Below are 13,526 nucleotides of genomic sequence, written 5' to 3' on the forward strand. Positions count from 1 at the left end.
CCTAGGCATAGACCTAGACATAGACCTAAATGAAATTTTTGGCACCGCTCTAGGGGAATTTATAGCCTCGAATCAGCAGGAACAAGGAACACCGAGCAGTTAATGACGTTGCAATGGAAAACAAAACGAGAAATAATGAGTTTTCCCTTTGTGCCTGTGTCGCCGTCTATCAACCGCAACATGCAACACACACAATCAGAGTCAGAAAAGTCAATTCCCGCACTTCTCTGGGGCAGCTGCTCGATTGTTCTCGGTCCCGAAGCTACCTGTACTTCGATTACTATACGTATCTACCATATCCTTTGGCACAATGGCCAATTTAAATGCTGCTGTCAGCAGGCAGTCCTTTTTTGGTTTTTGGCCAAAAACGACGAGTCAACAATGGGCCAAGTAAATTAAAAGAAAATACGAAAATTTGTGTTTAATGAACCGCGCCCCAATCATAATTCCCGAGCCTAGCAGCCGGGAAAACAAGAGTGTCAGATACACGAAAAAACTTTCAGACAGCTGTCATAAGCAGAGTGAGACCTTCGACGAGGGACTTGTCAGTCAGTCACTCGGCTCGCATCTATATCTTCTGCATGTGCGATCCGGCAAGCGGTCCAATTAACCCCTTTAGTCGAACGCCTCGCCCCTGAACGAGCTCGAAAGTATTTTCGTATTTTTGTATTTTCGTATATCGTGTTTACTTTGGTAATTCAAATGCATCGTTTTAACCCTTTCGTGTTGATGTCTTTTAAATGCGAGCTGGTCCGGACTTCTGGCTGTGTAAATATTGTGTTTACCTCGCTGTCATTCAGTCAGCCAAAGGCAGCGCAGCCAAAATGAGCTAGGGATGGCAAAGTGAGGAGTTTTTATTTAGTAATATAATAGGTAAAAAAGAGTATAGAATTTTAAGTGTGATATATTTTCACAACTGAATAGAAATTGCAGGCCATGTTTAATCAGCAATATACACAGAAAATTGATACGGAATAAATGCAAAAGTAATACAAATAATATATAGAATATCAGAACAGTTAATTAAAATTAGTAGGTCCTTTACAAATGTATAAAGTTTATATTAGAGAAATCACGATGCCATCACCAGTGCGATCCCCTACCTAAAATAGAGCGGGTAACAGTATCTGGTCGACTTCTGCCCCATATCATTTGCATAAATGCAGAGCCCGCATCCATTTGCAACCCCTCGTGGGCACTCCGGCGTCTACTGGTTTGTTTGCTTATCCTTTCTGCCCTCCGCCTCCGCGGCGCCAGTCTCAATTACTTTATTGACCCGGTCGGAGCATCCGCATGCACATCCGCGTTCATCGGCAGCGTTTTGAATGTGAAAACTATTTCAATTGCATTGGGCCCTGATTTATGCACTCATTGTTTCTGGGCCAAGTCGAGAATAGTTGGGATTGATTGGCTTGCCATTCAATTGTCAACGGAGCGTAATCAAATTGGCTTATGTAAACAATGCAGCTCGAGGAGATACTCTCAATTGAAAACGAGTTGAAATGTCAAGAGAAATATGATTTACGACCCCTGTCACACACATTTTATGGATGCCGAACGGGAAAAGAATCAAGAAAAATGCACTCTAAGCTGGGAATGCAACTGCAATTGAAAAAATGCCATCGAATCAATCACTCAATACCTAGTACTCAAGGGTTCAAATCAAAGTCCATCAATTGAGGAAGTTTTCTATAGATTCGGACCACATTAAAATCGCATCAGATGAACAGCAAGCTGGCATTCGCATAGATCAAGTCGCACAAATACAAGGCGTAAGCAAGAATCGATATAAATTATGATTAGGTCCCTGGACTTATCCCTCCATTATCAAGTCCGCACACCAGCAAATCATATGAAAAATTGTCATTAGGCCGACAAAGCCAGAAAAAGTTCGGAAAGCGAAAAAACCCGGCAGTAAGCCAAGTTAGCTGCGGCTTTTCTGTGGTTTTCCCCTAACAAAAAATTACCCAGCAGCAAACTACACATATGTGGGTGCCTAGAAATGGGGCGCATAAATCATATCCTGTTGCCTGCCGGCTACGCACTCGGCACAAGGACAAATGTTGATGATGACAAAGCGCCATTAAGGACACATTCACACAGCCACACGAGTCCTGGCACATACTCTCCAAAGGCGCCAAACAAATCACATAAATCAAGCGCGACACTTCGCTTATTATTTGCTGATTTTCCTCTTTCTTTCCAGTTTTTTCGGTTTTCGATAAAAGTTATTTTATTTGGGTTTTGGGCATTTTATCAAGATTTAGGTGTTTAAAAAATTGACAGCAGCAATTTGAGTGGGTAGGCAAATATATATTGGCTGGCGACATATCTAAGAAATTTGAATAGGGTTCAATGAATACTTAATTCGATAAGTTTTCTTTTGATTTATGCGAAATTTTATGGCTACATACACGGTGTTCTTAAGAACAAAACACCCCTCTTTAGAAGTTTGACAAAAATATTTTCGCCTTAAATGTGATACATTTTTGATTACGGCGACCAATTATCAGGAACTCTGATCGTGTGTGTCCCGCATGAAGGATCATCAAAAGGAAACCGCTTTGCTGTACTGGGAATAGCAACTGCCTGCCCACCAATTAGAAATGCTATTAGCAGCCAACGCCTCCATAAAGATACCCTGTTTGCAGGTTGATCAGGTAAAACGATACAAAGTAGAGGATGAAAAGGACTGAAGGATTCTTTTTTATTTCACCCACATGGGAGAAGTATATTTTCCCCGCTTCAATTAGGATTTTCATAATTTCCCAGCCTTGTGAAATTTATTGGTTTCGATTTCCGCTCCATTGCTTCATCTGCTGGCTGACCACACCCCCAGCCAGGATAATGGAGTCCTGCCGCCTCTGATGTCCTGCGGCTTAGTCTGTGGTCGGCTGTCACCGCCGTTAATTGAAAAAGTCTTTAGCTTAAATTATTAAATTGATTTTATTCATTTTTAATGGTGGGTGTGGATGCGACAGCAATGCCTTAATGGCAGCTTATGTGGCATTAGAGTTTCAACTTTTTTTAAGTTTAAAGCTTAGTGTCCCAGGGGACCTGGCTGGCTTTTAGCAGCTGCTCTCGGGCTTAACTTGGCTAAAAACTCTGTCAGGACATATGCCACCCGGCTGACTCATCAATCAGGTCTATTAGAAACCCACAAGCTTGACACGACCCTGTCTGGTTCAACCCTATATGGCGGCTTTAGTTTGCAATTTCATGCCCGACAGCCGACCACCAAGCCAAATGACACTAGAAACCACAGTCTCAGGGAAAAAGTTATTTTCCACACATGGAAAATAAAAAACATGTTCTTAAAGATTAATTGAAATTTATTTGATAAAGAAAGTTAGCAGTTTGGAATATGTCGAATTTGTAACCGAACTAGTTTCAAAATTCTTCGTATTTTTATCTTTTCAAACTAGATCCGTGGAATTTTGGAATTTTTCAAAGTGCATTCCGAGTTGTGTAATATTTTTTGCATGACAGGGTCGCATTTAGGCTTCACCCTCGTCTCGGCTGAAAACTGCAAATTAAACTAAACATAAACACAATTTCCCAGCACTTAGAGGCGGAATGAAATTATGATTATGAAAGCGCCGCTGGCGAGTTTCACACCGTGGCAACTTTTCCAACCCTCTGGCCAAGCAAATGAATGAATAAAAGGAACTTTTTTGCTTTTGGTCGAGACGCGTGCCGAAATGAAAACGTCATGTTTTCGAATGAAGTTTTTGAATTATGATGTTGACGCGACATGGTCTTTGGGCCATCATCTGGCAGCAGGCACAGGGCATTAAATTAATTCAAAACGTTCTCGGGACACGCGCTTTGTCTGATTGGTAAAAAAAATATGAAAAAAACATACCGTAAATTGATGAAAGCCCGATAAAAGGTGAGCTATTTGGAGGTAGGGGGATGGGCAGTATTGAATATCCTGTGGATGGGAAGTCCCACTGAAGAGTAACCAAAGTCCTTGGGGATGCGCGCGGCTTAGAGGGCATCTTTCAAGGGTTTCACTCGCAGAAAATTCGTTATCTTACAAAAAAAAAGATATTCTAGCCTTAGTCTTAATAAATTGTACTGTGACAATTACTTACTGCTTAAAAATTCGTGGTATATAGAAAACCATCTGGAAAATTAGTACTTCACTTTTAGAGGTCAGGAGAGACAAATATTCGGTTCAAGGGAAACTTTGTTACCAATTTGTTCGCAGCGAGCGTGAAGTCGAGGGTTACTTATTCCCCTGGCCATTTGTCTCCTTCGAAAGTTCGCTGTTTGCACTTTCAATTCGAGTTTATTATTATTGGCGTTATTTTGAATGCATTTGTGTGTTTGCATGCCACATTAGTGGCCTGCCCGCGACTTCCCCTTCGCCACGGCCTGTCTGCATTTGTCGTTTACAAATTGGTTTTCGTGTTCGGCTCGCATCCATTTTGCCCGGCTGCATAATCAGGGGTTTGGTTCGCGAGGGGGTACGTGATCTCTCCGCCGGGGAAGCTCTATTTTTACAAGTCCTACGTCCGCCGCTCGTTATATTCCCGGATGATAAGGCACGTGGCCCATTTATCAGCGGCGGCAACTGCAACAAGCGAGACATGCAACTAACTTTTACATAGACTCCGATTTCTATTCCTAGTTCGAATACGAATCCTTTCTGGGGAGGGTTGTTTATTACACTGACAAATAATTTTCTGCTTTATAAAGGGGGTTAATGAAATATGAGTGCTCACAAGTGTAATAATTTTACACCACTGAGGCTGCTTTGGATTGTACTTATGTTTAGATATGCTTAATTATCATTATCAACATATTGGGCAATGTTTTTTTCAGTGCATTGCGGTCGCGCCGCCACTTCCTGTTGCTCTAGTGTTATGGGGTGTTGTCCTGCACTTGAGTCATAAATTTGATTGTTGGAAACACGTAAGTTTTCCCCCAGCAGAGGCCCCCTTTTCTTTCAGTTCGAGGAGCCCGATGGTCTATTGGTTTGCTGGTAATTACTGTTATTATAATTTCTGTTGACTGGCTGGCTGAAAGGGGATGGGATGGGATAGTTAGAGTACGTCTCTCCCCCAAATTGGCGTGTGTCCTGTCCACGTGTGCCCTGCTTGTTTTTCACTTGGCTGACTTTGCAACCCTCGAATAAAGTACATTTCCCCGTCACCTCCGCCGTTGTCATGACTGCAAATCTCCTGTTGGACCCTGTAATGATACCTTTGCGATGTTTATCTCACGGCCACCGTATCCCGATGAGATTATGTCATCGCGGATGTCAAAGGTAACCATGTGCAGCTCTCAAAAATGTTCCAAGCTTATTCCGCTCCAGTTAACGGGCTTTGCAACTCGATATGATAGCTCCTGTAGATATACAGAGACTACGTCGGGTGACCTCGCCGTTGGCCTCTTTTTATGGAACGCAATTATTCTTCATCTAGTCGCCTGAATCGAACGCCTACGCGACAGTTTCCAAGCAACCTTCCCGAGAAGTAATGCCCCCTCACGCAGGCCGCTAATAAAACATTTTCCATAACAAAACAAATTTGTGCTAAGCGCACTTCAAGTAGATGCTCCTCCTCAAACGAATTCACAATTTGTCTCAAGTGAGTTTTTGTCGAATTTTCATGCCACATACAGACAACAATTGAGCAGCAACCAGAGTCGGACAGAAATGAAATGCAGCATTTATCAACAATAAGATAAGTCAGCAATGATTGAGGCGGGGATGATGGGGGACTTGCAGAGATACAGATGGGATGCACAGAAAAAAATATCTCAGAATTGGTATTAAAGGATAAATCAACAGAAAATGACTGTTTCTATTAAATACCCATTTGTTACCTTCTGAGTACCATTTCGATATGCGGAGTTAAAAGGTGCTCCAGCTTCTTTCAGTGTATGTACTGGGCTCTCGTTACTTCCTCGCTTAATGCAACTTCAAGTGTGGTCGCAATTGTCGTCGGCATTCTGGAGTCAGAGGCTGGAACTCGGTGGTGGGAGGTCGTTTGGTCAGCACGCATGATTTATTCCGCAGGCCACTTGAACACATTGTGCCCCCAACCCAGATCGTCTCTCCCCCAACCCCTCATTCCGCAACTCCCACTGGAATGACCCCCACATTATGCACTTTTCGTCATTCTCAACAAGGGGCGCTGATTGACAAGCGCAATGCAGTCGCGGGAGTTCGAAATGGAGACGGTGAATGCCGAACCTTCTTGCTACAGTCGAAGAAATATAAAACAAATCGTAAATCACTAGACTAAAAAATGTAACCTTATATTCGAAGTCCTTATCTTTCCGTGAGACATGAGTCTCCAAATAGGATCATTTATCACGCTGCAGTCAAAATGCTTTGTTCATTAATTTATTATTAATGATAGCTCAGAAATCGCTGTTGACGACAGATAAATTAATATATTTTCGCATAAGAATTACACTTTAAAATATTTGGAATTTCATTTTAAAAGCATATTGTTTTAAAGGTAGATATGTATAGTGGTCATTAATTTCCAATTCTGAAATATATAATTTAAGCATTGAGGAAAGGTAATTCTTTTGTTTTATGTATGTGACATATCATTCAACGTCTTGCTTGATATGCTATCCATCATACACTTTATATGTAGCCCAGCTGAGCCCTGCCGACTCACTGAACCGCGTCATATGGTAATTTCTCGTAGTGTACACATTAGAGCAATGCGCATTTTGCATAACTCCGTACCCTCAACCCACTAAAAGCATCCGCACGGAGGGTTAAAACGGTTCCGAATGGGTAACCCGCTAATCCTCTGCGCCTGTCATAAACATTGACATTGATGTGGATGATGGTGATGCGTTGGCGATGACGATGATGCCGATGTTCCCGGCATCTCAGTTCCACTTCCCCGTTCCCGGCTCCGTTTGTGCCACTGACAACTGACAAGTGGGCGTGGTGGGGTCGAGGAACTGCCCAACTATGCGAAGTGCCCGGGAAACCGAGTACCCGACTAACCCCCCGCCACGATTCGTTCCGCTCCACAAACTTTGGAATCGCCGGGCTCATTCCGGCGTATGCCCTTTAACGAGTGTATTCGTCATTCGGGCGGACGGACAGACAGTTGACATTCATTTGAAACGTTTGTAGGGGTGGGGGGATATGAAAAAAAAGGATACTTCGAAGGGGGTGCTCACTGTACAGTGGCAACCACAGCGGCAGCTACGGCGCATGTCAATCATTAAACTGTCATTTTCAGTCGATTTAACTAGCATTAAAAATCGCACACAATTGCCAGGATTTATGCATTGTGCGTAAGCTGTCATAAATTTCACTGAGTGCCAGCTTTTGCTCGCCCTCTCTGTTTTCCTCTTGGGGAATTTTCCCTTAAGCTGGCCTAATTTTTTATGGCCTGCAAACTAATTTTTATTCATTTGCTCAGCCACCAAAACTAAGCGCGCAAATTTATTTTAATACCCTCACGAACCAAAACCACTAACACAAATCAAAAAAAAAAAGAAATGCTGATGAAAATGCGCCACATTTAAAAAAGAAAATCTTTAATTTTCATCTGGGACAATCTCGGCTGCCATTAAACAAAAAAGAAAGCGATGGTAGCGGGCCAAATTGCTGACAGACAGGACATTCGTCCGTTGCAAGCGCAGAAAAAGCTGTATCCCGAAATTATGGAAATTTATTAATCACATAAATTTAAAGCACAATGTGCGTGAGTGGGCCGACAGTCGGTCCTCGTTAATGGCTCCCAGAGCGACAAAAACGACGGACGCGGCATAAAAATTGCGTTAGGGGGCCCAAACTTCTATAAGATGTCGTTGCCTTATTTGCCTTGGGCTCCTTGGCCAGGTTTTTACGGGCTTAAAACAAACTTTGTGGTGGCCGAAGTAAAATACCGTGGTTTCGTTCGGCAGGAAGGAAGAGAAAGCACTTCCTGTTGATGTGTAAGCAAATATTTTTGGCCAAATTGCTGGAAAGTGATTTTTTCAGAGGGAGATTCAATCAACACAGGTGTGTGGGGCACTTTATGGAAATGGTGTAACATAATTTAATGTTAAACAAGCCAAGCTTTCTTTAATCTGGAAAATTAAAAACGATGTTATCGTGTATCTCCAAAACGCTTACAATTTGATAAATGCATGAAATATTAAATGTCTCCTGACTAAAACTTTTCTTTGTTGCTCATAATTTCATTACCTTCTAACCGGAAGTTCTACAGGTAATTTATGCACTGTCTTTGTCGGCGACACTTCCTTTTCTGAATTATCGGAATGGCTTAAACGAGCTCTAAAGCAAGTCCCAAAACAAAGTGCCAACATGTGTTGCACTTAACAAAGAGGGGACCCTATCTGTTCACCCTTTCGAATCCACAACTGCAGCACACGCGCCTTGTAAGCCCTTTTGACACACCAGTAGTAGGGATAGGACCTCCCCTCTTCCCTCAACGGGAACGGGAAATTCGCCAAAACAGCACGTGTTGGTTGGTAAATGGACTCAGATGAACACTGGGGGAGTTTCCACAGCTCCTGGTTTTCCATCGAGTGCTGACATTTAAAGTAGCTGCCAGCGTTGAAGTGACAAAACTAAAGATAAGACTCAATCACGTGTAGCTGACACTGACAATCGCTGCAGAGGGAAAAAAGGCGAGCGAACCGAAAGGAAAACTCGCCAGCAACAAAATAGAAAATCAATTTCCACGTTTTAAGCAAATGTGTGGGTGGAAAATATCGAGGGGGACATGCAAGCAGTTGCTTTGAATTCCATATGGAAGGAAGGGAGCATTAGAGAAAGGCGAGTGGAGAAAGTGGAAGGAGGTGGGGGCGTCGAATGAAGAGTGACATGCAGACAAAACGCGGGGGGACAAAGAAGGTGTCACTAGCAGGGACAGGATAAATGTGCACAACACCGACAGACAGGAAAAAAGAGCTGTCAGGCGAAGGACAAGGAACGGGCAGGATTTTCATATAGAGAAAAAAAAATATATATTAGTATTACAATAATCTATATAAGCTTGTTATCATATATATATCATATCTACAGAAAAGTAGGCTTGTTAGTCACAAAAAATAGCGAAATATAGGTGAAAATGGCAGAGGGTCAGAAAATTAATGACTTAATTTGCTTTTTTCTCTGTGTAGCCTTAGTAGTTGGGCTAGTGCCGAGGACACTTTTGGCATGTTTAGCTTGTTTATCATGTCAGTTGTATTCTGCTACCGGAATTGGCAGCATTAACTGGAAAAAGCGCCAGGAGAACGAGGAGGGAACATCACATGGCCATGACCATCGAGATAATGCAAGTTGCTACTTGGTTACCATGCCGCTCCTATCTCGCCCCTCTGATCTTTCCCAGCTTCCGCTTAACGACTTTATTTGCCCATCTTGGGCAAATGTAAACGCCGAGGAAAAGCAACGGCTCTGTCTACGTCTGTGATGCTCCAAGCTAACAAATAAACAAACCCAGGCACACGAAACCAAACAGAAACTGAAACTAAACCAAACCAAACGCAAGAAAACCACAAATAGATCTTACGGATACCTGATAAGCTTCAGATACGAGTTGCGCACTGTGGTATGAGTGTTGAAAGATACTTTAAGATCGGTATTGGAAATATTGATAACTTTTCCAATGAAATGTACTTCACACTTGTTTTTGTGCGTAGTTTTAAGAAAGTGTAATTCAATACGTTACTTTCTACATATGCAAATTCTGGGAAATATTAAACGAAAAATCAATATTATGGTAGCCGAACGGTTTTGTTTTCATCGACAACTCGTGTGTTTGTGTTCGCCTTAAACTAATCTATTTAACTAACTACTTTTCGGCTGGGCCCTTCTGCGAATTAAGCCAAATCGCCTTGGGTTTAGCCACTTTGTAGCCACTGTGGCAGCTACTTCCTTAAGAGCTAAGCAGTTTAGAGCGGCAGCAGCTCGCTTTTTGTTGCAGTTGCAGGCGGGCAAACATCACGTGGATCCTTGTGGCCTGTGTGTGTATTGGTGCTGCATACACATTCACTTGTGTGTGCAGGTGAAACTGTGCTGCTGCTGTGCGTGTGCGTGCGTTTGTCTCATTGTTGTCACTGCAAAAACAATGCACTCGACGGCGACGAGGACAGCATCAACATGCATAAAATACATTTTCATTCGCATTTTATTTGTTTTAAGCTGCGACTTTACACAAAGCCAACAAAGTGCCAGCCGACCGCCATCTGTGTTTGTCGGTGTGAGTGTTTGGTTATAGCCCGACCGGATATGGCCTCGGATATTGAAAAGTTGTTCCTGGTCTCTTGCCAAACGAAGAAGTCATAAAACCGAATATTGTGTTTTTAAAGTGACAGCAGCTGGAAATTAAGTTCTTGACTTTTATGTTCGCCGCAAGTTCGGAATTATTGATATGGACTTTGCTAACTGAGTTTATCCCCAAGGTAAAAAGCACAAAGGTGGCATTTAAATGCATTTTACAATGTGAGCACTGAAAGTGGCAGTCGTTTATGGGATTGCACTTGGAAAAGGAAAGGGGAGCGAGAATCCGCACTCTGTGATTGTTTATCTTCTCTGACACAATGTAATTCCATCATCGATGGGGGAAAAACTAATTGGCTTTTGGTGGCGCTGGCTGTGTAATCCCATCAGCATTCGTCGCAAGTTTTGACTCGTAATCACATTAAAAGTATGTCACACTTCTGACTTACTGTCAGCGATGGTGTTTTCCTGTTAATTTAAAACCATTTCTTGCGGGCTGTATGTTATGAGATGCGTTCTTTCTTGCCACAAAGACGGACAGCTGACAAACACATGCGAACGTGGGCAAGTGTCGCCGTCACACGTTTTGCATTAGGAATGCCTTTGCTGGTTGCCAGCTCTTTTCATCTTGAATTCGATTTTAATGGGTATGGGGTAGCCGTGGAGAATTGGAAAAAGTCAGCATGTGGTTTGCGTCACTGTGTCTGCCATGCAGTCTTCGCTTTGTGTTTCTGCCACGACCTCAAGCTGTGCGCCTGCGCCCTAAACTGCCGTCTTTGCAATGGACTGGCCTAATTCATTTGTAAACGTCTTCAGGTTATGCGACACATATGTGATGGTTAGGGATGGGATTGTGATGGGGCATGGTTACTACGCAGAAAAACGGAACAAGGATCTGGATTCTAAAAAGTTCATACAGCTGTTTTCGATCTCTAAATGTTAAATTATATGTAATATTGATATTAATATGTTATTTTCTTATATCGTACATATATAGTACACTTATCTATATATTTATTTATCTATATCATATGTACTTCAAAATCCAGCACGTTCCTTAACTATCGCCGCTCTGTAGTCCACCGCTAGTCACGCACGTAGATATAGACCGTTAGTCGACGGGCGGTACCTGGTACCAGCGGGCGGCAAAAAATAAAGGGGGGAGGGGTCGGCGAAGTGTCGCTGCAAACGCCCCTTGACACTTTATATTTTTTTCTCTTTCTGAGACTGTGGGTCGCGTGAATTCTGGGTAATTACAATTTATGGTGACGCAGTTTCTCAAACGATTCTATCTGGAGGAAAACCATTTCCATTTCCAATTCCATTCCTATTCCCATTTCGACCGGGTGAAGTGGCACCCGCAGTGCGTGTTTGTATTGCTTTTGAATCGAAACTCGATTGCGAAACAAAGGTCGAAATGTGGAGTGGCACTTGAGAGGGCTTCAATGCCGTTCTAGTTGCATTCCACGAACCAATAAGTAATAGTTGTGTTTTTTGTTCTTTGGCAACAAAGGAGCTCGAGAGCACCTTGCCATTAGCCAGCCAAGGGTTTCCTTTTCATGTCTGCAAGAAAGGAGCTCTCTTAGACACTCAGTCGGCTTGGGGAGATCATTAAGTATATATGTGCACCCTCCTTCGATATGGTTACATCACCATGCGGGCAGTTGTCTTTAATTCCCATGAACAAACCATTAAAAGAAGGCAGGCAGCGCAATATTCGGAAAAAAATTCGCCATGCATTTTCTGGCGGCGTAACGCTTCAGTGGATTAAATTAAATTCCAAGAGGGATTCACCCCCATTCCATGGGAATGAAATCCACACATACAACTCAATTAAGCTCGCTGGCAAGGGAAAAACTTAATTTTATACTTAATTGCAGCATAAACGGGGCGTGGGTGCGCGGGGTCATCGGAAAATGGAGGCGGCTAGGGAAATCAATTTTAGCCTCCGTTTGATCCTTGAAGCATATGCCCCCCGTCAATTGATAAGCAATTTTCCAATTCGCCTACAATTTCCATTTTAATAGAAAAATCCCACGCAACACGATGAACAAAAATTTCGCACTGCCAAACTGCCAAATATGATGAAAGGCCGGGTGGCGGGCGTTAAATGAAAAATGGGCGTGTTCAGCTATGTATAAAGCCAAATTCAATATAAAAATTCAAATCATTCAATTATCTGCGGCTCAACGCGAAGCTCCATGGCTTTTTGCAGCGAGGGGAAAAAGTTGAATCAATTTGGCAATTGAATTTCATGGAAAGTTAGGGGCGAGCGAGTGGGAGGACTTAAACAAGTAAAATAAATGGCATTTATCAGAAACAAATCAAATTTCCGCTCGTAATGTAAGCAAAACGAGGAAAAGATACAAGAAAGATAAACAGAAATTGGCAACCAGAAGTTGGGTTTCCTTTAAATGGTTAGGCAAAGGATAAAAGCCGATAGATAAATTTGTAGGGAACTCTTCTTAACCAGCTGTTTCCCCTTTTTCTTCCTGAAATATGCAAGAAATAAGCCTTTTTAGGCTTTCAAAATATATAATAAATTCTATAAAGGACGGAAAATTTTTGACGTAAGCCGGCGTACAACTGTGAAATGCAAATTTCAATCCGCAAAGTTTTATTCTTTTAAATTCTTTTCTGACAACTTTTTCAATAAATATATTTCTGCCAAATCAACTCAGCTCACCTGTCCCAACATTTTTTCCCATTTTTCGCGTATTCCATTTCAATTTACAGCCATTAAATCAACGCTGACTGGGGAATATACTAGTATCTATGTATATATACACGCGGATATATGCTGCTAAACAATGCTGTAAATAAACAATAAAATGAATGGCATATAAAAAGAAAATTGCACGCCGGCGCTTGCAGACGGAAAATCACGAAAAATCCGCGCGAGTTTCCATTTTTCTTAGTTGATTTTTCCTCCTTTTATTAGTCCTTTTTATACGTGTGCACGTATCGCCGCGTATCTATGAGAAATACGAGATTCCAATTTGGTGCACGGCATTGGATTACATGACAACGACTTTCCACTCACTGCCGTTAATGAGTTCAACTTCGCATCGCTGACTTTTCGATTTACCCATAGGTTCTTCATCTGTGCGTTTTGAGTGTTCAGTTACAACTGTTGCAGCTGGATGTGGACTGCTTTAAGATGCCGCCACGCCCTGCAACATGCGGTTTTGTTTGGGCTTCTTGGCCAGGTCAATCTACTGCTCGCAAAACCGCAACATGTAGCTGCTGCTTGTGGGTGTGAGCTGGGCTACTGTATCTAAATCCGTATCTGTATCTCTATAGC

The sequence above is a fragment of the Drosophila mauritiana genome, chromosome 3L (assembly GCF_004382145.1).
Source record: "Drosophila mauritiana strain mau12 chromosome 3L, ASM438214v1, whole genome shotgun sequence".
Taxonomy (NCBI): Eukaryota; Metazoa; Arthropoda; class Insecta; order Diptera; family Drosophilidae; genus Drosophila; species Drosophila mauritiana.